A 25,456-nucleotide genomic window follows, 5' to 3' on the forward strand; every position below is an offset into this window, starting at 1 on the left:
GGAGAGGATGGCTTGAGGCCAGAAGTTTGAAACAAGCATAGGCAACATAGTGAGACTCCATCTCTACAAACATTGAAAAAAATCAGTTAGGCATAGTGGTGTGTGCCAGTAGTCCTAGCTGCTTCGGAGGCTAAGGTGGGAAGAGCACCTGAGCCCAAGAGTTCAAGGCTGCAACATGCTATTATTGTGCCACTGCACTGACTGAATTCCAGCAAAGCAGGACCATATCCTTTAAAAAGTTGTATGTATGTTTTACCATAATAAAAATGCAAAAACCCAAATATTTTAGATTAAAATTTATTTATGCAATATTTATCTGCCATTAAGAAGCTTGCAACTTAGCACTTTATACTTTATAGTAAATTTACACACACTTTTTTTTTTTTTTTTGAGACAGAGTCTCACTCTGCTGCCGGGGCTAAAGTGCCGTGGCATCAGCCTAGCTCACAGTAACCTCAGACTCCTGGGCTCAAGCAATCCTTCTGCCTCAGCTTCCTGAGTAGCTGGGACTACAGGCATGCGCCACCATGCCTGGCTAATTTTTGTATATATTTTTAGTTGGCCAATATCTTTCTATTTTTAGTAGAGATGGGGTCTTGCTCTTGCTCAGGCTGATTTGGAACTCCTAACCTTGAGTGATCTGCTCGCCTCAGCCTCCCAGAGTGCTAGGATATTTTACAGTGCTATTTTACAGTGTAGTGACTCCACAGAGAAAAGCTTTACTTTCCAATTTATCTGATTCATTGTTTCCATCACAATCCCTCTGTGCAGGCCACAAAACCACTACTAATCCAAAAATATCACTTTCATACATATATTTGGAAAAGTCCGTCTAATAGACTTGTGTTAAAAAAGAAAAAAAGCTCCCAAGGTTTTCTTTCTCTTTTTCTTTTAAAGACAAGGCCTTGCTCTGTCCTGGGTAGAGTACAGTGGTGCTGTCATAGCTCACAGCAACCACAAACTCCTGGGCTCAATCGATTCTTCTGCCTCAGCTCCTGATAGCTAGGAACACAGGCCCACACACTACCATGCCCAGCTAATTTTTCTATTTTTTGTAGAGACAGGGTCTCGCTCTTGTTCAGGCTGGTCTCAAACTCCTGACCTCAAGTGATCCTCCCATCTCAGCCTCCCAAACTGCAAGGAGTATAGGCGTGAGCCACCATGCCCGACCCAAGGTTTTCAAATTAAGTACTAAAAAACCAATAATTTGTGGTCTGTGAAATTATTTTTCCAAATTTTTATTGTGTTAAAATACACATGAAATTTACTATCTCATCCATGTTCAAGCATCTGCAGAACTTTTTTCATCTTGTAAAACTGAATGGGGAGTTACTGTTTATAATGGGGAGTTATAAACAATAACTCCCATTTCCCCCAGCCCCTGGCAATCACCACTCTACTTTCTGTCTCTATGATTTTGACTACTTAATTACCTCATCTAAGTGGAATCATACAATATTTGTCTTTTTGTGACTGGCTTATTTCACTGCTAAGGCATAATATCAAGACTCATCCATGTTCTAGCATGTGTCAGACTGTCCTTCCTTTTTGAGACTGAATAATATTCCATTGTATGTATGTGCCACATTTTGTTTACACTTGGCATGCTTCCACTTTCTGGCTGTTGTGAATAATGCTACTATGAATATGGATGTACAAATTGCTCTTCAAGTCCCTGCTTTCAATTCTTTTGTTTATATATCCTGAAGTGAAATTGCTGCATAATATGGTAATTTCACTTTTAATTTGTTTAGGAACTGCTATCCTGTTTTCTACAGCAGCTATATCATTTTACATCCCCACTAATAGTGCACAAGCATTCCATTTTCTCCACACCCCCGACAACATGTTATTTTCTTTTTGATAGTAGCTATCCTAATGGGTGAGGAAGTATATCACTGTAGTTTAGAATTGCATTTCCATTTCTCTAATGATTAGTGATGGTAAGCATCTGACCATTTGGTATATCTTCTTTGGAAAAAAGTCTATTCAAAGCCCTTGCCTATTTTTTGAAGACTGTTTTGGCCAGTCTGTAAATCACTTTGAGTAGCACTGGTATCTTAAGTCCTCCAATCCATGAACATGGGATGCACTCCCACTTAGGTATATCACCTTTAATTACATTCAGCAATATTTTATAGTTTTCATTGTATAAACCTTTCACCTTCTTGGTTAATTCCTAAGTAATTTATTCTTTTTGATGCTACTGTAATGGAATTGCCTTTGTAATTTCCTTTTTAGGTCATTTGTTGTTAGTATATGATTTTTGCATGTTGACTTTGTATTCTGCAACTTTGCTGAATTCTATTAGTTCTAATATGTTTCTGGTAGACTCTAAGGTTTTCTACATATAAGATTCTACATATATCATCTCATGAAGGAAATGGTCAGAAACTGAAAAAGAAAAAAAGATCATACTATTTGTGAACAAAAATAATTATAATTCTTTTTAAATTTTATTTTTCTTGCTTAACTGCTCTAGCTAGGTCTTCCAGTACTACAGTGAATAGATGTGGTAAAAGCAGGCACCCCTGCCTTGTTCCTGATCTTAGAGGAAAAGCTTTTAGTCTTTCACCATTAAGTATAATGTTTACACTGGGTTTTTTCATATACGGCTTTTATTATGTTGAGGTAGTTTCCTTCTATTCCCAATCTGCTGAGATTTTTTATTATGAAGGTGTGTTGAGTTATGTCAGATGTTTTTTCTGCATCAATTGAGATGATCGTGTGGTTTTCCCACTTTATTTTGTTAATGTGGTATATTATATTAATTTAGTATGTTGAACCATCCTTGCATTCCAGAGATAAGTATGACTTAGTCATGGTGTATTATTCCTTTAATATGCTACTGAATTCAGACTGCTAGTATCTTGCTGAGGATTTCTGCATCAGTGTTGATAAGAGATACATCTCTAGTTTTCTCGTAGTATCTTTTTCTTACCTGGATATCAGGATAACATGTGCCTCACAGAATGAGTTAAAAAGTGTTCTTTCCTCTTCAATTTCTTGGAAACATTTTGAGAAGGATTGGTATTATTAGTTCTGTAAACCTTAGGTAGAATTCAGCAGTGAAGCTATCAGGTCCAGGACTTTTCTTTGTGAGGATATTTTTTGTTTTTTTTTAATTTTTTTCCTGGCCGCAAAGTTTCTGCTGGTGTTTGTTTTTAGAGATGGGATATTTTGCTATGTTGCCCAGGCTGGAGTGCAGTGGCTATTCACATGTACAATCATAACACAATGCACCCTCAAAGTCCTACCCTCAAGCGATTCTGCCATATCAGCCTCCTGAGTAGCTGGAACTATTGGCACGTGCCACCTCACCCAGATGTTGGAAGATTTTGATTACCAACTCAATCTCTTTAGTACTTAGCAGTCTATTCAGATTTTCTATTTCTTCACTATTCAGTCTTGATAGGTTTTTTTCCCCTAGGAAATTGTCCATTTCATCTATGTTACAGTATTTGTTGACATTACTGTTCATAGTACTCTCTTATAATCCTTTTTATTTCCGTAGAATCAGTAGTAATGTTCCCACTATATTTCTAATTTGAGTCTTTTCTATTTTTACTTAGTCCATCTATCTACCTAAAGGCTTGTCAATATTGTTGATCTTTACAAAGAACCAAGTTTAGGTTTTACTGATTTTCTCTATTGTTTTTCTATTCTCTATTTTCTTTATCTATTTCTAGTCTTTACTATTCGCTTCCTTCTGCTAGCTGTGGGTTTAATTTGTTCTTTTTCTAGTTAAGTTTTAAAGCTAGGGTTGATTTGAAATCTTTCTTTTTAATGTAAGCATTTATAGCTATAAAATTGTCCCTTAACATTGCTTTTGCTGTGTTCCATAAGTTCTAGTGGGTTGTGTTTTCATTTTCATTTGTCTCTAAGTATTTTCCCTTATTTCCTTCTTTGATCCACTGGTTGTTTAAGAATGTGTCAATTTCTACAAATTTGTGAGTTTTTAAGGTTTACTTTTGCTATTGATTTCTAATTTTATCCCACTGCAGTCAGATACTTTGTATGCTATATATCCTTTTAAATCTGCTGAGACTTAACTTAGTTTGTGGCCTAACATATAGTCTATCCTGGAATATGTTCTTTTTTGTCTCTTATAACCTTTTTTGATTTAAAGTCTACTTTGTCTGATACTAGTATAGTCATGTCTGTTCTTAGTTACTATTTCTATATGATATCTTTTCCATATCTTCACCTTCAACCTAGCATATAGTTGGACGTGTTTTTATCCATTCTGCCTATCTCTGTGTTTTGACTGGAAAGTTTACTTCAATTACATCTGAAGTAGTTAATGGTAAGGACTTTCTGCTATTTGTTTTTTATATGCCATATAGCTTTTTTGGTTTCTCATTTCCTACATTATTGGTCTTGTTTTGTATTTATTTGACATTTTATATATATTTTGTAGCTATTTTGTCACCATTAAGATTACCTTTAGCATCCAAAGTTATATAACACTCTAATTAAAATTTATTACAGTTTAACTTCAATAACATATAGAAACTGCTCCTTTACAGCTATCCCCACCCTTTTAATTTGTTGATGGAACAAAATAACACCTTTATAAATAAGTCTTCAAAATGCATTAGTCTCTTAAAATTACATAGAAGATAAAATGTGGAGTTATAAACCAAAGTTACACGTTCCCTTTACAGAAATTTTTTAAATTTATTTTTTAGAGACCAAGGCTCACTATGTTGCCCAGGCTGGGGTACAGTGCCTATACAGAGTGCAATAATTGTGCAATACAGCCTCAAACTCCTGGGCTCAAGCGATCCTCTCACCTCAGTGTTCCAAGTAACTGGGATTACAGGCATGGGTCACTGCTTCAGGCAATAATATGATTTTAGACTAATAACTGTTTCTTTTGATGTATTAGTCTTTTATAAAAAAGACTTTTTAGAAAAAAAGAGTTATAAACCACTGTTACAATAATACTAGCTTTTTAAATTGCCCATGTACTTACCTTTATTGAGATCTTTATTTCTTCATATAGTTTTGATCTATTGTCTATTGTCCTTTCATTTCATTTTGCAGAACTTCCTTGAGCATTTCTTGAGGGCAGGTCTGGTGATAAGGAACTCCCTGAGCCTTTGTTTATAAGGCAATGTCTTAATTTCTCCCTCACTTTTGAAGGACAGTTTTGTGAGATATAGGATTCTTGGCTGACAGTCCTCTCCCCGCCCCACTCCCCCCCACCCCCCGCCTTTTAGCACTTGAATATACCAACCCACCACTGCCTTCAGGCCTCCAAAGTTTCCAAGACATCTGCTGAAAATATCATTGTGGTTCCTTCATATGTGAAGAGTCACTTCTCTCTTGATGTTTAAGATTCTCTCTTTGTATTTTGAAAGTTTGATTATGTCTTTCTGTGGGTTTAAGTTGATCTCATTTGGAGTTTTTGAGCTTCTTGGATGTTTATATTCATGTCTTTCATCAGATTTGGAAACTTTTCAGCTACTATTTATTTAAGTATTCTCTCTGCCCCTTTCTCCTCTCTTCTTTTGGAACTCCCACAATACATATATTGGTCTACTTCGTGGCACCCTACATGTTCCTTAGGCTCTGTTCACTTCTCTTCAATCATTTTTTTCTTTCTGTTCCTCAGACTTGTGATAACTTCCATTGTCCTATGTCCAAGTTCACTTGATTCTTCTGCTTGCTCAAATTTGCTTCTGAAACCCTTTAGTGAATTTATTTCAGTTAGTTTGTTTTCTAGTTCCAGAATTTCTTTTTGTTTTCTTTTTCGGTTTTCCATCTCTATTCCCATTTTGTTCCTATATCATTTTCTTGATTTTCTCTACATCTTCCTGTAGTTCTTTGAGCATCTTTAAAATAGCTGTTTTTAAGTCTTTGTCTAGTAGATGTGCTATCAAGCCTTTTTCAAGAACAGGTTTTTCCTTTGAATGAGCCATACTTTCCTGTTTCTTCCTATGACTTGTGATTTTTTTTTTTTTTTTTTTTTTTTTTGCTATTGTTGAAAACTGGACATTTGAATCTAATAAACTCTGGAAATAAAATTCTCCCCCTTCCTCAGAGTTTGCTTGGGGGTTTTGTTATTGTTCTTGTTTACTGATTTGCTTTTTTTAAAAAAAAACTGTTGTAGGGTATCTCTGCCAAGAATCAGCCTGAAGTAAATACTGAAGGTCTGTCTGTTCAGGTCTTTTCTGAACCTGTACCCTTTTCCTGGGCATGCAAACTTCCTTTCTCATTTACCCTGTATAGGAAGTTCTTTCTGAACATTCTAGGTTTTAATGCCTGGTTCCCCAAAAGGAAAAAAAGAGAAAAATGAAGTGGAGGTAGAGGGGGTACACCAGTCCTTTAAATCCCCTGGAAGTTACTTCAGCTAGAGGGGAGAAGCCTGCAACAAATGGGGGGGGGGGAATGTGACAACAATGGCCCCCTACCTCTTTGTCTATTCCTCTGTGATCAGAAGCAACAATTAGCGTGCTTATTAGCAAAAATCCCTGCTATTTGGAGGATATGGTGCTTTTTGCCCAACCTGGCTTCTGCAAGCTGTGTACAAACCACCGTAGAAATGCAGTACAGGCCGGGCGTGGTGGCTCACGCCTGTAATCCTAGCACTCTGGGAGGCCAAGGCGGAAGGATTGCTTGAGGTCAGGAGTTCAAAACCAGCCTGAGCAAGAGCGAGACCCCAGCTCTACTATAAATAGAAAGAAATTAATTGACCAACTAATATATATAGAAAAAAATTAGCCGGGCATGGTGGCGCATGCCTGTAGTCCCAGCCACTCGGGAGGCTGAGGCAGTAGGATTGCTTGAGCCCAGGAGTTTGAGGTTGCTGTGAGCCAGGCTGACGCCATGGCACTCACTCTAGCCTGAGCAACAAAGTGAGACTCTGTTTCATAAAAAAAAAGAAATGCAGTACACAGCTGCCTGCCACTGTGATGGAAGATGGTTAGCTGCTACTGTGCTAAGAGCTCACACTGATTGAAATTAACTGCATTTTACCTTCCAAGCCCTCTGGTGCAAGTTGAAAGCCTTCAATAACTCCAGAGTTCCAAAATAGTTACATCAGATAGATTCTGCTAGTACAACTGCTGTCTAGGTAGGGACACAGATTCCTCGTGTTTTCTACTCTGCCATCTTCTCAGAATCTTCCTGTCAATTTTTAGTGCTCACTAAACTATAAAAATAAGGAAATTAAAAAATTTTAAATTAGTACTGTTCTAAATGCTTTACCAAAGCAACAACCAAATACAAATGGATCAAAGTGATAATTTTTTCTTTATAAAAAGAAAAAAAAAACCTCACTCATAACAGGTAGCCTATATTTTAAAATCTTAACTTCTTTTCTAAACAAAACCAAAATTCTGGATGAATTAAAATTAACATTCTAGAAAAGAGATTCTTAACCTTGAATTTTGTGAAACTGAGACAGACCAAGTTCTGGACTAGGAAGAGATTCCAATACTGGAATGTGATCCAGGACTTCAGGAATAAGTCCTTTCCATATTTTCATTTGTGAAGTAAATGGAGAATATAAAGTTAGATGATTTCTAAGGTCCCTTCCATTAGCATTTGATGAAAACTTTCTCAGGCAGAGTAAAATTCATAAAACAACTGACAAATCACATGGAATTCAGAACTCTAATAACAGAAAAAAAACGAAATAACAGCAGTGAAATTAAACAATAGCAAGATGTCAAATTTTCAAAATGGCTTTTCCCAGTCACCCCAGAAAATTTGTGGTTGGACTAAACTAAAAAATTTAAATACTGACTCACCATGAATCCAAAATAAATATTAACTATTTGAGCATCCCAGATCATGAGCTGAGCAATCCACTAAGAATCATGCTAGTGACTCACATCCCTAAATGAGACTGCTTTATAGCAGAGACAAGGAATCAATTAAAGAGTATACAATGAAGTTTTATTTAACTGGAACGTTTTAAGTGGAAGTTAATTCCACATGAGTGATAATAGATGTTTAATAACTAGCTGGTGACAATTTCGAAGCAAAAGCACTATGGCAGCTAACTAGCAAACAGTAATCTATGTATTACAAACATAAAAACAATTTGTTTTCAAAAGAGCTCCTGGCTACAGACAATATTTGAAAAACACAAATATAATTTGTTGTGAATCAACATAGAGAGAGTAGTTTGAATTCTGGCTCTATTAACCAAAGAAGAAACAAAACGTGCTATTGTGCATTGAAGTGCCAATTTTCACTGGCAAAAAGCCATTCTGCTTGAATGTAAGAACCTTCAGGAACCAGCTGGAGAAGTATGGGGAACCTGGGATAGGGATAATGCATGCATTCATAACACATCATAAAAGTAGGACCATCTTCATGCAAAAAGGACAGTATTGGTATATTTGTCCAAAACAGCATAACCTTAGGTCAAACCAATTGTTCTGAATGATGCTCAGTCTAAGAAAAGGAATGTCTAAGACAGAATAAAACTAAACGTATGGTATTTCCAATAAGAACAGGTTTACAATACACAATTTCTAATAAACATCATTGTATACTGACAGTAAGTACAACCTTTTTGAAAGGCATCTCAGCAATATTTATCAAGAATTTTAAAATGCTTTTATCCCTTTGTCAGTAATTCCACATTTAGTAATTTACCCTAAATAAACAGACATAAGAATTTTATATAATTTATAGTATAGGCACTCACTCTAGCCTGGGCAACAAAGTGAGACTCTGTCTCAAAAAAAAAAAAATTTTATAGTATAACCTCTATAATGACTATTGGACAGCTGACATAAATTTTGTTTTAGAATAGAGATCATCAACCAAGTGTGGTGGCCTGCTATCTAAGTGCCAGCTACTTGGGAGGCTGAGGCAGGGGGATCACCTGAGCCCAGGAGTTCAAAGCTGCAGTGAGCTACGATCATACCTTGCACTTCAGCCTAGGGAAGGGAGCAAGATCCTATTAACAAAAAAAAAAAACCTACACCAGGCTGGGCGCAGTGGCTCACGCCTGTAATCCTAGCACTCTGGGAGGCTGAGGCGGGCGGATTGCTTGAGGTCAGGGGTTCGAAACCAGCCTGAGCAAGAGCAAGACCCCGTCTCTACTAAAAATAGGAAGAAATTAATTGGTCAACTAATATATATATAGAAAAAAATTAGCCAGGCATGGTTGTGCATGCCTGTAGTCCCAGCTACTAGGGAGGCTGAGGCAGGAGGATCGCTGGAGCCCAGGAGTTTGAGACTGCTGTGAGCGAGGCTGATGCCATGGCACTCACTCTAACCTGGACAACAAAGTGAGACTCTGTCTCAAAAAAAAAAAACCCTACACCAGAACAGAGATCACAAAATTCAAATGTTTATAATTATACAGACAAAATTCAAAATTATACAGACAAAATCCAAATGCCTATAATCATATAGACAGGAAGTAGATTAGTAGCTGCACAGGCCTGGGAGGAATGGGGGGAAACGGTAAATAAATGCTAATGATGGGCGGCCGGGCGCAGTGGCTCATGCCTGTAATCCTAGAACTCTGGGAGGCCAAGGCGGGCGGATTGCTTGAGATCAGGAGTTTGAAACCACCCTGAGCAAGAGCGAGACCCGTCTCTACTATAAATAGAAAGAAATTAATTGGCCAACTAATATATATAGAAAAAATTAGCCGGGCATGGTGGTGCATGCCTGTAGTCCCAGCTACTTGGGAAGCTGAGGCAGAAGGATTGTTTGAGCCCAGGAGTTTGAGGTTGCTGTGAGCTAGTCTGACACCATGGCACTCACTCTCGCCTGTGCAACAAAGTGAGACTCTGTCTCAAAAAAAAAAAAAAAAGCCAATGATGGGGTATGAGGTTTCTTCAGAGGGGAGGGACAAAAAATATTCTAAAATCAGATTACAGTGATGGCTACATAACCACAAGAATATACTAAAAACACTGAACTGTGCACTTTAAATGGGTAAACTATATGGTGTGTGAATTCTACCTCAATAGAGCTGTTTTAAAAACAATTTTAGTGTCTACATATGAGTAAAGTTATTCAAATAACTGAAACAGAAAAATAGAGCCTGAGGCAAATGGAGAACACAAGCGCCATCTAAAGAGTGCTACTTTTTTTAGCTGTGGGAATTACCAGACTGTTGCATCTTTCAAAGGAACACTTCAACCTGGATTTTTACGTGAAATCTGATTTCTTGGTAAATTTTAAATTCAAGTATAAAATACCTACAAAAATACTCCAACTTCTAGTCCCTGGGGAAAAAAAAAAAAATACCTACAAAAAGTTGCAAAAATTTAAGTGACTACTCAACGAATTTTCACAAACTCAACACACCCATGTAACCAGCATGGAGATTAAGTACAAAACATTACCAGCCACCCAAAGCTACTACTTCCTTACTATCTAAGGGAAACCACCACTCTGACTTCTAACATAGATTAGTTTAATCCAAGGCCAGTCTTGGCTCTATCGACATTGTGGATAATTATTTGTCGTGGGGTGCTAACTGCATATTGTAGGATATTTTGCAGCATCCTTGGCCTCTTCTAGCTGTGACAACCAAAAATGTCTCCAGATATTGCCAAATGTCCCTTAGGATAAAATATTATCCCCCACTGGGAGCCACTAGTTTAACACGTTTTTGAACTTTATATAAAACGAATCACACAGAATAGACTATCATAAAGAATATACTCTTTTGTGTCTGACTTTTTTTTATTTCGGCATTTTATGGGGGTACAGATTTTAAGGTTTCAATAAATGCCCTTTCCCTGTGTCTGACTTCTTTTGCTCAACATAATTTGAGAGTCACCAATCTTGCTGCACTTACTTAGTTCTAGTCTGTTCATTCTCTCTGTCTTATTATACTGCCATCACAATTTATCCATTCTATTGCTGATGGGCATTTCAGCAGTTTCCAGTTTGGGGCTACTACAAATAATGTTGCCATGAACATTCCATGCATGTCTTTTGGTGAACATCTGTATGTATTTCTGTTGGAATATCTAGAAGCAGAATTGCTCGTTATAGGGTACTCATGTCAGTTTTAGTATATTAGTAATTTTCCAAAGGGGTTGTATCAACTTACACTCCTGTCTCTCTTTTTTATGTTGGCAACTAAAGAAAAAAAAACTTAAATAGCGCTGAGCAAAATATCTTATGAGCTGAATAAGGCTTGCCAAATTCTGACCTGTTTTATAACTGTTCATATGTAGTAAAAAGACAAGAAAAACAATAACCCCGCCTAACAAACAAAAACAAAATAGCCAGATACAATGGCTCATGGCTACGATCCAAGGAGGCTGAGGCAGGAGGATCACTTGAGGCCATGAGGCCAGGAGTTTGAGACCAGCTTGGGCAACATGGCAAGACTCTGTTTCTACCAAAATATAAAAACAAAAAAATTATATATGTGTGTGTGTGTGTGTGTGTGTGTGTGTGTATATATATATATATATATATATATATATATATATATATATATATATAAATTAGCTGGGCGTGGTGGTACTCGCCTATAGTCCCAGCTCCTCGGGAAACTGAGGCAGGAGGATTGCTTAAGCCCAGGAATTCCAGCCTGCAACGAGCTACACTTGTGCCTCTGTACTCCAGCCTAGGCAACAGGCTCATCTCTTAAAACAGAAAAACAAACAAAAGCACCAACAGCATAATACGTCTGAATGAAAATACAACATTAACAGCGGCCTCTGAACGATTTCTCTTCTATATACTTTTCAGTATAGTATTCTATATACTATTCAGTATTACAATAAACATGTAATAATGGAGTTGGCAAAGCTTTACTATGCAACAAAACAAAAGCCCTGAGAGAAATTTAAAAAATAGATTAGGGTACAAATTTCAATATTTTTATACATTCATAAAGACCTAAGTAATGGATGTATCACAGAAGAGTACAAATATTATACCCAAGCCTTGCTAGATCCCAGATATTCATACCATATACTATCTCATAGGACCTTCACTACAATTACTACACCCCCTTGCATATAGAGATTCAAGATAGAATTTATATAAAATTCCACTTCAGAGGTGGATGATTTCTTTGGCCTCCACCCATCTGCATCCAGATGCTCAAAATAAACAGCAATTTTAAATTTAAAGAAAATAAATTAAAAGATATTCCAGAGTAAAATAGAGGTCGGGCACGGTGGCTCACGCCTGCAATCCTAGCTCTCTGGGAGCCTGAGGTAGGCGGATCATTTGAGCTCAGGAGTTCGAAACCAACCTGAGCAAGAGCGAGACCCCAGCTCTACTATAAATAGAAAGAAATTAATTGGCCAACTAAAATATAGAGAAAAAATTAGCCAGGCATGGTGGCGCATGCCTGTAGTCCCAGCTACTCGGGAGGCTGAGGCAGCAGGATTGCTTGAGCCCAGGAGTTTGAGGTGGCTGTGAGCTAGGCTGACGCCATGGCACTCACTCTAGCCTGGGCAACAAAGAGAGACTGTCTCAAAAAAAAAAAAAAAAAAAAACCAGAGTAAAATACAGAATGGTGAGTACAGAAGGTAATTCTTAATTTGTAGGGACTAAAAGATAGTAGTACTCTGACACGATCTTATATCAGCTTAGTACCACAATGCTGCACTTCTCATTCCTTTAGAGACTTACTATATAATGGTACAGAAGCAATAAAGAAAATTATATCCAATATTTTCTTGATGCTTGCGTTATTTCAGGAAAGGGATTTAAATATATATATATATTCTTTTGAAATACACAGTTGTTGCATTATTTCCTGCTGGTTATTGTATGGTATTGAGTATTTGGAAGGAGTTATTTTTATTTGAGAAATTAATGACTAAAAGAGCCATCAAAAACTTACCAGTCTCCACCACAAGTGAGTTCTACTAAATGTTTACTTGACAAATGAAAATACTGCAAAACTCATACTTCCTGTCTTAATCACTGTTTCATTTTCCATACTTCATATCAAAGATTCTTCTGTTAGGATAACTATATGCCCATGAGACTCAGTACGAACTCGATGTATCTATCTCCCTAGAGTAATACTAAATATTATGTATAGACCTAGATGGATTTCTTAAAACCAAAATAATCTGTTACTTTAAAGCTTTGAAGATTAGCTAAACTGAAATTCAGACCATTATTCTGAGCACTGATATCTTATTTCCATTTTCTTATCTATCTCAAGAAAGTGGGTTGACATGCACGTCACTTGAAACCAGGAAGGCAAAATAAATAAAAAGCACTTATGGCTAGGCGCAGTGGCTCATGCCTGTAATCCTAGCACTCTGGAAGGCTAAAGCGGGTGGATCGCTCAAGGTCAGGAGTTCGAAACCAGCCTGAGCAAGAGCGAGACCCGTCTCTACTAAAAATAGAAAGAAATTAATTGGCTAACTAAAAACATATAGAAAAAAATTAGCTGGGCATAGTGGTGAATGCCTGTAGTCCCAGCTACTCGAGAGGATGAGGCAGAAGGATCACTTGAGCCCAGGAGTTTGAGGTTGCTGTGAGCTAGGCTGATGCTGCGACACTTTAGCCCAGGCGACAGAGTAAGACTCTGTCTCAAAAAAAAAAAAAAAAAAAAAAAAGCACTTGTAAATAAAGTTTCTTAGTTTTATATATATATATATGGGGGGGGCAGAGTCTCGCTGCTTGGCCTGGGCTATTGTCCCATGGCAACAGCCTAGCTCACAGCAACCTCCAACTCCTGGGCTCAGCAATCCTCCTTGCCTAAGCCTCCTGAGTAGCTGGGACTACAGGTGCATGCCACCACACTAGGATAATTTTTTCTTTTTAGTAGAGATGGGGTCTCTCTCGCTCAGGTTTTGAACTCCTTGAGCTCAAGCAATCCTCCCACCTTGGCCTCCCAGAATGCTAAGATTACAGGCGTGAGCCACCACGCCCAGCCCATTTTAACCATTTTTAAATATATAGTTCATTGGCACTAACTGTTTTCATACTATCGTATGTATAACCATCACTCCTATCTGTTTTCAAAACCAGCCTGAGCAAGAGCAAGACCTGTCTCTACAAAGAATTAGAAAAATTAGCCAGGCGGGGTGGCGTATGCCTGTAGTCCCAGCTACTTGGAAAATCACTTGAGCCTAGAAGTTTGAGGGCAGCCTGGGCAACACAGACATAGTCTCTTTAAAAAACAAAAGATTCAGGTTTTAAAGGGAAAATAACAGACATTTTCTAATAAGTAACTTGATTAAATTTATTTTATAAGATAATTTTAGCTGCTGTGAGAAGAGTAGATGAGGGTATACAGCTTAGGGATATATCTATATACATGTAGCAAAAGCAATAAAGAAATGCAAGAAGGCCGGGTGCAGTGGCTCACGCCTGTAATCCTAGCTCTCTGGGAGGCCGAGGCGGGTGGATCATTTGAGCTCAGGAGTTCAAAACCAGCCTGAGCAAAAGCGAGACCTCGTCTCTACTATAAATAGAAAGAAATTAATTGGCCAACTAATATATATAGAAAAAATTAGCCAGGCATGGTGGCACATGCCTGTAGACCCAGCCACTTGGGAGGCTGAGGCAGAAGGATTGCTTGAGCCCAGGAGTTTGAGGTTGCTGTGAGCTAGGCTAACGCCATGGCACTCACTCTAGTCTGGGCAACAAAGCGAGACTCTGTCTCAGAAAAAAAAAAAAAAAAAGAAATGCAAGAGGCTAATAAAATTAAGTTGGTGATTACCTCTGATAAAGAGGCCTATAATGGGAGGAGAGATACAACAGGTAGAAACTCAGAGAACATCAACTATAATAGTAGTATTTTATTTCTTAAGTTGACAGGTACATATTTATTGTAGTATTACTTCTCCTATCTTAAATATTTCATATTACATTTTTAAAAATAAGAGTGAATGAACAACAAAGCGAGACTCTGTCTCAAAAAAAAAAAAAAAAAAAGAGTGAATGAAGAAAGATCATTTAAAATGACTATAACAGGCCAGGCGTGGTGGCTCACACCTGTAATCCTAGCACTCTGGGAGGCCGAGGCGGGAGGATCACTCAAGGTCAGGGGTTCAAAACCAGCCTATGCAAGAGTGACATCCCATCCCTACTAAAAATAGAAAGAAATTAATTGGCCAACTAAAAATATATAGAAAAAATTAGCCAGGCATGGTGGCACACGCCTGTAGGCCCAGCTACTCGGGAGGCTGAGGCAGAAGGATCGCTTGAGCCCAGGAGTTTAAGGTTGCTGTGAGCTAGGCTGACACCACAGCACTCTAGCCTGGGCAACAGAGTGAGACTCTGTCTCATAAATAAATAAATAAATAAATAAATTAATTAGCTATAGCAGTCTTAAGAAAGGGTGGCCTGGACTAGGACAGGGAGAGTAGAGGTTACTTGAGTAATCTTCAGAGTGTGGCCTCAGTAAATTGTTGATAGACCCAATTAATGAAACAGGATACCCTGAAGGAGGTGTAAGTTTGGAGTCAAGATCAAGAGTTTAGTTTGGGGGGCAGGGGGGCACGGTGATCAGTTTGGACAACTCAATTCAAATTACCTCTGAGTATCTCAGCAGAGATGCTGAACACACAGACACAGCCAGGATCAAAAAAGGGGTATATATGGTAACTGAAGACACCGAGTAGACACGATTAAAGTGAGAAAAGAGGAGGACTAAGGACCAAGACTTGTGAAAGTACATAAATTAAAGATCTGGTAGAAAAAAAGGCTGGTGGGAAGAAAGGAGGAAGGGGATATTAGAATCCAAGAGAAGAGAGTTGCCTTCAGGAAGGAAAATTTTGAATCCAAATAGACACCTACTCCAGAAAGGCAAATAGGAATCTCCGGTCCAAGAATGAGTCAAAGGGAATTCCCTAAAAATAGAGTCCAGCTCCAATTTACTCTGAACATTCCAAGTCATTAGTTAAGCAACAATAAATTCAGCCAAAACTGATAAATCTTACAAAGATGTGGATGAAAATAATCTTTATAATTATTTGAGAGTTGAATGTAGTTTAGAGATTAGAGGATAAGAATGTGGTTTATGGGCCGAGTGTGGTGGCTCACGCCTGTAATCCTAGCACTCTGGGAGGCCAAGGCGGGCGGATTGCTCAAGATCAGGAGTTCGAAACCAGCCTGAGCAAGAGCGAGACCCCACCTCTACTATAAATAGAAAGAAATTAATTGGCCAACTAATATATATATAGATAAAATTAGCCGGGCATGGTGGCACATGCCTGTAGTCCCAGCTACTCGGGAGGCTGAGGCAGGAGGATTGCCTGAGCCCAGGAGATTGAGGTTGCTGTGAGCTAGGCTGACGCCACAGCACTCACTCTAGCCTGGGCAACAAAGCAAGACTCTGTCTCAAAAAAAAAAAGAATGTGGTATATGAAGTTTATCCTACTTCTGTAGAGGAAAAACATCAAAACTTACTTTGAAACCTTATACAATTCTTATGTTTCAAAGATTTTAGATAACTTCCAGATGGCTAAGCCTTTTAGCATGTTTAAATGCATTTTGAGACCAAAAAACACGTAGTGTTCATCTTTGTATCTTCAACATCTAGCTCAGTGCCAGACATATAAGCACTTGATTTTAAAAAAAAAAAAATCACTGAATAAATGAATAGGCACCAGAACACTTTTGTCCAAACTGTGTTGGTGCTACAGCAACACAGCCTCAAAGAACAACTTTACTGGGAGCTCATTCATTTTTCATTCATTTCTCAGAACACTTAATTTCTCTAGAAGTATTATAAAATGCTATCTTTAAAGAGATCATCTTATCCTTGTTTTAGGAAAACCATTTAGGCAACACATTCTACAGGTCTGAAAGATAATATAAACCTTTATTATCTAGGAGTACTGTCAGCCAACTCCTTGCAAAATTCAAGAATATTACTACCATGTGCCAGCCAGTACTAACAATGTAGTCATTCATTCTTGAACTCTGTAAAAAATAGCAATGCTCTGACTTAACAGAGTAAGTTAAACAATACATTTTAATAGGTCCTTACTTCCACACAAACTCATCAGCTGTAGTAGCATGTGTGAAAACTATTGGCACTTAGATGATACTAACAGTTCAGAATTGTTTTCTATGTCTTAATTTCAGGTTAATGGTATCGGCCAAAATCTATCTTCTCAAATCTATTCTCAAAGAAATGGTCTTACAGAAAGGATAATTCTACTCTTTCTGTGCCTATATTTGCATCAAATATTCTGAATAAGAACCACACGTTTCTATGGTACAAGAAAAGCATGAATTCCGAAATAAGTTATTATACCCCTGGGTTGCACTCATCTATCGAAGGAACACATCTCAATTTTGAAATGTGAACAAACTTCAAATAAAGTAAATAAACAGTTTTTTGGAACTCACCACTTTGCCCTGAATTAGGTATGGAACAAACACTATATATTTATTAAGAGAATGATGCTCTGGATTTTAATTACATATCTTGTATTCTAAGATTCCAATTACTGAATTGATAAGTAAGCCTGGAGCTGGGGGCTAGGTGGCTAATCAGAGACAGAGCCCTACATTCCTTCTTTGGCTGATTTATACAAATATAAGAAGAAAAATGAACAAAGGCTAACAGCACTTATAAATAAAATTCTTATGTGGAGATGTGTTAAGTTCCTAAATCCTTTGAATTAAAGGCTAAAACTCAATTTTACCTTCATGAACTGATTAGAGAAAATGACTGGATCCTTTGCTCCTTTCTAAGAGAATTGTGTTGTCTACCTAGAGTAAGCAGAAAACCAATTTTGAAGTCACACAACCTAAAAAAGTTACAAGTGCTGACCTTTGAAAAGGATATTTGAAATGCTTTGGAAAAATGCACAACAGTTTAACACAAGTAGTCAGTAATATTAGCCATTAGGAATCAGCACAAATATTAACAAAACTTCCATTTAATTTCTATGAATTCTCTTCAAAATGCTCTTTGCCTACAGCACACTGGGCACAAAGATCTAATGAAAACTAAGACACCATTTGTTTACCAGAGCTTTTTGTCTTTTACAGAGAAGAGTCAATTCGTTTTTCATTAATTCTGCTATTAAGAATCCAAAGCAAGTGTGATGATACAACTCTATGCTACATTTTTAAAAAATCAGCAAACAAACACAATCTACAATAATTTTAGTCAGGAGCTCTGAAATTAAAGGTTTTGGGGGGTTTCTTTTTGCATGCCTATTCTGAATAATACTCAAACCCTCTTTAGGGAGAAAAGGATTTGGTTCCTAGGTCATATTATTAATCTTTTTTTCTGCAGATAGTAATGTACTCGAGATATGTTGTTTTCTGCTTACAGAACTTCCTTTCATTTATAGTTTGCTTTTTATAGCGTTTTCACTTGAACGTGTACAAAACACAAACATAATTTTAGAATTATCAAACATACAAGATAACCCGTATCCAGAACTCACTCAAACTTGATTTACTCAATTTCAGAGTCTTGATGCTGACAAAACAAACCGTGGGCACAATGAAATCTGTACCACTGCCAATTCTCAATGAACAAAAATTCCTTCCAATGATAAAACCAAACTTGCCCACTTCGCAAAGGAAAAGTAATCCCAATCAAACAATCGCAATAGAAGGAAAAAAAATCTAAACCACAGATTCACATAAATCTTTTCAACTCAAAGGTCCAAACTCAGCCGCCAATCACACAACTGCCGCCAATCACACAACTGCCCACAATCACAGCGTTAGCGCCTTCTCTGAATTTTGAAGCTGGAGACTCATGGAAAAACAAAAAACACCAAAACAACAACAAAAAACCCCCAACAACAGTCTTCCAAAGTTTCACGAAGTGGGGGAAAAAGTCATTTTTAGTAAAGAAAACGAGTTAATCAAGAGGTGACTACCTCAGTTCTTCCGCCCCCCTCTTTCCCGCTTCCAGCCCTCGAACTAAACCTCCTCTAGGCAGGAGTCCGGGTGGGGAGATGTTAGAAAAGAGTCAAACGAACCCGCACGCCGCACGGAGAGACAGCAGGGGCCGAGGTCGTGCAGACAAAGACCAGCCCGCGAAGCGCCGAGCGGCGAGGGGCGGCCCCAGCGCACTCTGCGCCCCTAACCGCCCGGAGGAGTTGGGAGCCCCGCCTGAGCGCCAAGTGCGCGCCGCCGCCGCCCCGGCTCCCTCACCGGTCCCCGGCCCCGGCCCCGGCGCCGCGGCCGCGGCCCGGGCCCACCCCCAGGCCGTTTCCCTCCCAATTTGGAAACCCCACGCCTGGGGACAAAGAGGGAGGGTGCGCTGGGGGCAGCGGCGGGACGCGGGAGGCGACGCCCCTCCAGTCTCGGCGGGAACCCCTTGGAGGAGACCCTCTCCATCCTCCCAGTCCCAGCTGCGCTCCTCCCCGAACCCCGGCTCTCCTCGGCCCCTCTCCGGGCTCCCCACGAGTTCCCCGGTCTCCCCCTGGGGTCCCGCCCCTGGCCCACTTCTCCTCACCCGGCCCTGCGGCCGCCCCTCACCCGGCGGCGGGTTCCCCCGGAGCCGCCTTCTCCGCCGGGCCTCGGCCCGTCCCGCCGGCCACCGCTTCATGTGCCCCGCGTCGCCATCGCCTTCGCCGCCGCCCTCGTCGCTCCTTCACCTCCTTCGCCGCCGCCTTCGCCTCAGTCTCCAAGAGAGGCTGAAGCCGCTCCCGCCGCCGCCGCCGCCGCCTCCCGCTCCCGCCGCCGGGACCCGGGGGGAGGCGCCTGCGCACTACGCGCCGCGGTGGGGGCGGGGGCGTCCCGCCGCGGCCTGGGAGCGGGGGTCGCGTGGCACGTGGCGCTGGGGTGGGAGGGGGTGCCCCCGAGCGCGCGGGCGGCGGCGCGAGCGCCAACTTTCTGCGGTCGGGTCCGCGCGCGCTCCCGGGCGGTCTCCGACGCGGCGGAGGCGCGAGAGTGTAGGACCCACCCACCAGGAGTCCCGACCCGAGGTGGGCGCAGACTTCGCTCCGGGCAATTCATTCCTCCTGCTTGATCCTCTGGACTGGAGTCCCCCGCCTGCCGTGCCTCAGTTTGAGCGGGCTACTAACGGTGCCCTGAGGACTCTCCTTACCTGGGTATCCTGGCTTGGTTCAACGGCCCCGGAGTTGACCTCGGTGCGCTGGGCCCAGGCCTTGGTCCGGTGCAACACGGGTGCTGATGCCTGGGTCTAGGTTCTGCTCTACGATTACTCGGCGAGTATCCCGCGGGCCCTCGGTGGGTCAGCCATCCTAGCTGCTTTGAGTCGTGCCTTTTAGAGGCATTCTAGATACTTTTCAGGTCCTGAACTTCTTGGATTAGCAAGACCCTAATAGGCCATTTCCTCTTAACTGCTTGCGGTCCAGCGTGATCCCATTCAATGGACTTTCTAAAAAACTGCGTGCATAGTAATCTCCAGTTTTAAACTGCCTGGCAAGAAACTGAAAATTCCCCAACTGCTTTAAGTAGAGGGAGACCTTGGGTAACAAAGGAAGGCTTTCTGAAGAGATGGGAGAGTACTTTACCATGTATAGTGTCGTAAAAGCTTCCTGTGTTCCTAAATTATCTCATTTGAGCATCACAATACAAATAGATAGGTTTTTATTTTGCCCCTTTAACCAGAAAGGAAATTAATGTCTAACAAGTGTGGTTACTTGCTGCAGGTCAAACACTCGCACCCAAATGCAAGGGCTAGTTTAAGGGTTGAAAATTTGAGGACTAGGCATCTAACCCACTGACGGGTTTTGTTTGGCCTGATGGTGTTTTCCAAAATTGCCAAAATTTTAAAACCCGCACTTCTAGCTTCTCTCTAAAAAGTCAAAAAATGTGCTCACTTTGAACCTCTATTTTCACTTGGGAACTACTTCTGAGGAACCTTTTTTTATCCAAGGCAGGCACCGTCCCCACTCAGCTACTTGAATCATTAATTACTTGCTTGGCCTCTGAATATTTAAGTACTTCTCCCTGTGCTTGCCTTACCCCAGTCGACCCCCTCCCTTTATCACATTAACTCTCTACAGATGTATTTAAAATGATGAATGCGAAGACCCTGGAAATGTTAATAAAGGATATGTTAATGCAGGAGGCGACACTATTGCACATGTTGACTAAAATATGAAAACTCTCACAGCCTGCTAGCAATTGCAAGTGTAAATTGGTGAAAATCATTTTGGAAAACTGGCAATATCTACTGTCAGGGCTCAGAAATACCCCAAATAGGGCGCTTTGGCATGCTGAGTACTTTGAGCTAAAGGAGATTGGAAAGCCTCAGAAATCTCTCCCACCCTCTTCCCTGAAATGAATCACAGAAACAAAAATTTCTCTTCGCAAAGGCTGGTCATAAAAACTAGAGCTCTCCTCCCCAAAAGCAAGTCATAAAATGTAGAAAAGTCACACCACTCTCCCCTTTCTCCTCTCTTCCTCCTTGAAGACCATCATTTCAGAAGGGTCCTATCCCATACCTGGGAGGAAGGAATGCTATGCAGAGAGGACAAAAAGAATCTGAACACACAGGCCTTGCTAGGTTCCCCCGCTTGGTCTATTACCATTAGATCATACCCGTTTTTTGTCCAATTACATTTCTACACAGCTAGCTGTCCATTCTTCAGTGAAACTAAGCATAAAGAGTGTTCCTTGGGTCATTGAGTCTTCATTACTGAAGGCTCTGTGTCACATAAAACCTTAAGTAAATTTGTTATGTGGCCGGTTGTGGTGGCTCACACCTGTAATCCTAGCACTCTGGGAGGCCGAGGCAGGCAGATCGCTCAAGGTCAAGAGTTTGAAGCCAAACTGAGCAAGACCCCGTCTCTACTAAAATTAGAAAGAAATTAATTGACCAACTAAAAATATCTATACAAAAATTTAGCCGGGCATGGTGGCACATGCCTGTAGTCCCAGCTACTCAGGAGGCTGAGGCAGTAGGATCGCTTGAGCCCAGGAGATTGAGGTTGCTGTGAGCTAGGCTGACACCATGGCACTCACTGTAGCCTGGGTAACAAAGTGAGGCTCTGTCTCAAAAAAAATAATAAAAAATAAAAAAATTTGGCTGGGTGCGGTGGCTCATGCCTGTAATCCTAGCACTCTGGGAGGCCAAGGCGGGCAGATTGCTTGAGGTCAGGAGTTCAAAACCAGCCTGAGCAAGAATGAGACCCTGTCTCTACTATAAATAAAAGAAATTAATTGGCCAACTAATATATATAGAAAAAATTAGCCAGGCATGGTGGCGCATGCATGCCTGTAGTCCCAGCTACTCGGGAGGCTGAGGCAGAAGGATTGCTTGAGCCCAGGAGTTTGAGGTTGCTGTGAGCTAGGCTGACGCCATGGCACTCACTCTAGCTTGGGCAACAAAGCAAGACTCTGTCTCAAAAAAAAATAAAAATAAAAAACTTTGTTATGTTTTTCTTTTGTTAATATAACTTTTGTTATAGGTGTGTCAACTGTGACTCTTATGATTGGTGAGGAAAGGTATCACACCTTTCCGCCCCTACACTACTAAAGCTGACCTATGAATGAATACACTGTGACTTTGAAATTCCGTAGAAATTCCACGGAGGTGTGTACAAAGGTTCACCAAAATACTCACATCAGAGTATTCATAGCAGCACTCTTCATAACAGCCAAAAAACTGGAAACTACCCAAAATGCCCATCAACCATAGAAAGGATAAATTGTGTTATATTCACAAAATGGTACATTATGCAGCAATGAGAATGAACAATCTATAATTACAAGATAGATGAATCTCACAAAAGTTTCCATTTATATAAAGTTCAAATAAAGGCACAAACTAATCCATGCTGTTAGAAGTAAGGGTAATGGTTATCTGTCACGCAGGATAGTTAGTAGAAGAGAATATGAAGGGGCTTTTGACGGACTGGTCCTGTTGTTCTTGATTGGGATGCTGAATACACAGGTGTGTTCAGGTGATACATTGACCTTCATTCTTTTCTTATTTTTGTTTTGTTTTTTGAGACAGAGTCTCACTTTGTTGCCCAGGCTAGAGTGAGTGCCGTGGCGTCAGCCTAGGTCACAGCAACCTCAAACTCCTGGACTCAAGCAATCCTCCTGCCTCAGCCTCCCGAGTAGCTGGGACTACAGGCATGCACCACCATGCCCGGCTAATTTTTTCTATATATATTAGTTGGCCAATTAATTTCTTTCTATTTATAGTAGAGACGGGGTCTCACTCTTGCTCAGGCTGGTTTCGAACTCCTGACCTCGAGCAATCCGCCTGCCTCTGCCTCCCACAGTGCTAGGATTACAGGTGTGAGCCACTGCGCCAGGCAGACCTGCATTCTTTTGAAAGTGTACTTTTCTGTGGCTTATTAAGACTTCCTTAAAAACCTTTTAAAGTCGTATGAAAGCATTGATTATATATGTATATGATATACAAATAATAAAGATATACAAATAAATGTGTATAATTTTTATACCTATGCAAATGTTCATTAGGTATTATCTTCCTGTAAATTCATGAATAAACTTGCCAGGGAAGACTTCCTATCTTTTGTTATTGCCTATTCTTCATGGAGATTGGAAACAATACACTCACTTAGTAAATCTGTTACATTACTACCAAGTCTGCAGCGTTTAAAGATTGTAAAAATTAGACCCAAAGAAGCTAAGCTGTTCTACCTGTAGGTAGTTTAAAAATCAGAAAGATAACCTAAGGCTCTTTTCTTCTTGTCGGGACTCTTCTTTCTCTTTTCTGTCACCTTGCCAGCTAGTGACATCCTTAAATCCCATTACAGGTGGGGAAACTTAGGTCAGAAACCTAGCCCAGAGACTCTTGGGCCCAAACGTTCACCAAGATCAGGAGCAAACCAGGTTGTCCAATAGGATGTGAGCTCCCTGAAGACAGGGGCACTGTGTCTCAGCTCCTAGAACAGACCCTCCCACATAGTAGGTACTTAGTAATATATGCTGAGTGAATGAAGGCTCACCATTCCTAGGACAAAAAAACAGGCTACTGGAAGGAAGTGGGGAAAAAGCCCCGAGTTTCCAATAGGGAAATTGGTCTGGTTTCCAGCTCCAGCAGGGAGTGGTGGATCCCGGTGCTGTGAGAACCAGTCACTTTTAATTCACATGGGGCCCAGGCAGGAAAAGATCAAAACCCAATTTGAGAACTTGAGAGTCACCCTGGGGCTCTGTGGTTTGGGAACAGTAGGGTCAACTTGAAGGCTACAGTGTGTCACTATTTCCATTACACATTTTCCAGGGTCCCCACTTGTCTGGTAAACTCAGAGCAGATTCCCGTCTTGGAGGATAGAAATAGAGGCCCAAAGAGGTAGGTTTTGAGACTACTCCTTGTTGGCAGGAGGGAGTCCTGATGTCTGCCCCAGACTGGCTGGAGAGTAAGGAAGAATTGTTAAAGAAGTTCTTGATGACTCCTGCTAATGGGAGAGAGCTATTAGTAGCACAAACTGCCCTCACTGCCCTCCCTCTCCACTAATCCCTAGCAGTTTCGGTTAACCTGTGGGACACATTATACTGCTTTCTCCGCCCTTGTCCACAGGGATGTTGGCTGAAGCAGATTTTTTTTTGTTGTCAAAAAACAATCTTGAATAGGTAATACAAGTAGTATAGAATGTATATAAAACAGCCTCCCACCAGGTATCTCCTGGGGGCCCTGTTAGCAGTTTCTTGTGTATTAATGCTGAATTTAAATTAAGGTCAATTTCCTTAGAGGGAGGGGCAGATGTATTATAGTATGTTCAGAATGTGAAGGTGGGGCTTGGGGAGAGTTAAGGAGACCTGCTGTGATACCACCCACCAGGCAGGGACTTCTGGACAGCCCTGAACACAGTGCATTGGCCCAGGACTGACCCTGTCTTGGTGAGAAGTGAGTAGTCCTTGAATGTTTGAAAGCCCTGAGTTCAAAAGTGCACTCTGCCCAGCTGTTTGCACTCTTGTTTATTTGTATTTTTCCCCTCCACGGGAAAGCAGATAGCATGTTTACTTGTATTTTTTTTTTTTTTTTTTTGAGACAGAGTCTCACTTTGTTCCCCAGGCTACAGTGAGTGCCGTGGCGTCAGCCTAGCTCACAGCAACCTCAAACTCCTGGGCTCAAGTGATCCTACTGCCTCAGCCTCCCGAGTAGCTGGGACTACAGGCATGCACCACCATGCCCAGCTAATTTTTTGTATATATATTTTTAGTTGGTCAATTAATTTCTTTCTAGTTTTTCAGTAGAGATGGGGTCTCGCTCAGGCTGGTTTCGAACTCCTGACCTCGAGCAATCCGCCTGCCTTGGCCTCCCAGATTGCTAGGATTACAGGCGTGAGCCACCACGCCCAGCCATTTACTTGTATTTTTAAGATGGTTTTGAGAATGAGATGATGAAATGAATATTAAGTCACATTATACCTTTTTATATGTTAATTTTCTATTGTAAAGTGGTTTGTAGTGGTTATCACTATTGGTTGGATAGCTTAGTCTTAGCCATTTACTTGCCGTGTGATCTGAGTAACTTAAACTCTTTGAAACTTGGCTTCCTCATCTGTAAAATATGACATCTACCTGTTGGGGTGATTGTGAAGATTAAACGAAATATGAAAATTATCTAAACCTTGTGGGCTCTCAAGACATTAGTCCCCTTAGC

The 25,456-nt window shown here is 40.5% G+C and overlaps 1 protein-coding gene across 6 annotated transcripts in view; it reads right to left on the reverse strand.

The window, feature by feature from the left end:
• The window catches only part of GJC1 (gap junction protein gamma 1), a 44,623-nt gene extending 24,482 nt beyond the window's left edge, over nt 1-20,141 (reverse strand). Inside the window, exon 1 of one of the 6 annotated variants that reach the window (XM_012786768.3) lies at nt 19,952-20,141. The gene's annotated coding sequence lies outside the window, so the exon portion shown is untranslated. Of the gene's footprint in view, nt 1-18,776; nt 19,044-19,357; nt 19,615-19,951 lie in introns of those variants that run through there. The other 5 variants (XM_012786770.2, XM_012786772.3, XM_012786766.3 and 2 more) reach the window with 5 other exon arrangements.
• Nucleotides 20,142-25,456: the final 5,315 nt, after the last annotated feature.

This window comes from Microcebus murinus, chromosome 18 (assembly GCF_040939455.1).
Source record: "Microcebus murinus isolate Inina chromosome 18, M.murinus_Inina_mat1.0, whole genome shotgun sequence".
NCBI lineage: Eukaryota > Metazoa > Chordata > Mammalia > Primates > Cheirogaleidae > Microcebus > Microcebus murinus.